Source organism: Penaeus monodon, chromosome 15, assembly GCF_015228065.2.
Source record: "Penaeus monodon isolate SGIC_2016 chromosome 15, NSTDA_Pmon_1, whole genome shotgun sequence".
NCBI lineage: Eukaryota > Metazoa > Arthropoda > Malacostraca > Decapoda > Penaeidae > Penaeus > Penaeus monodon.
In genome coordinates, this window is record NC_051400.1 from 25817688 (window position 1) to 25818067 (window position 380).

General features: G+C 30.5%; 1 protein-coding gene across 3 annotated transcripts in view; it reads left to right on the plus strand.

Annotated features, from left to right (window-relative positions):
- Nucleotides 1–380, plus strand: part of LOC119581857 (dihydrofolate reductase-like) — a 13822-nt gene that overhangs the window by 9695 nt on the left and 3747 nt on the right. The gene's annotated exons all lie outside the window — the stretch shown is intronic.

The following is a 380-nucleotide window of genomic DNA, read 5'->3' on the forward strand; positions in this document are numbered from 1 at the left end:
CATTCTCTAATGAAGAAGTTAAACTGCTAGACTCCCCTTCCATGTGTACGACCCTGTTTGCTGGCAAAATCAATAGCCCAGCCTTTGTAGAAGAAATATTAACCATTTACCCTAATTTGTCCTTTAGCCAGATTTTCAAACTATTGTTGATGCTTAAAAATGTGCCCTGTGATTACAGTCGTTAAATTAAAAATGTACAGGATAATTGCTATGTTGTAAAGTTCAATAGATATACAGAGTAATGCCAGATTAAATTTTTTTTATCAGGTTTATGAGTTAGTGATAAATTGCAGTGCTTTTTATTCTTAAATCTCTAATTCGTTTGATATTGTAATTCTTAATATGTTTTTGAAATGTTACTTTTTATTAGTGATTTGCTT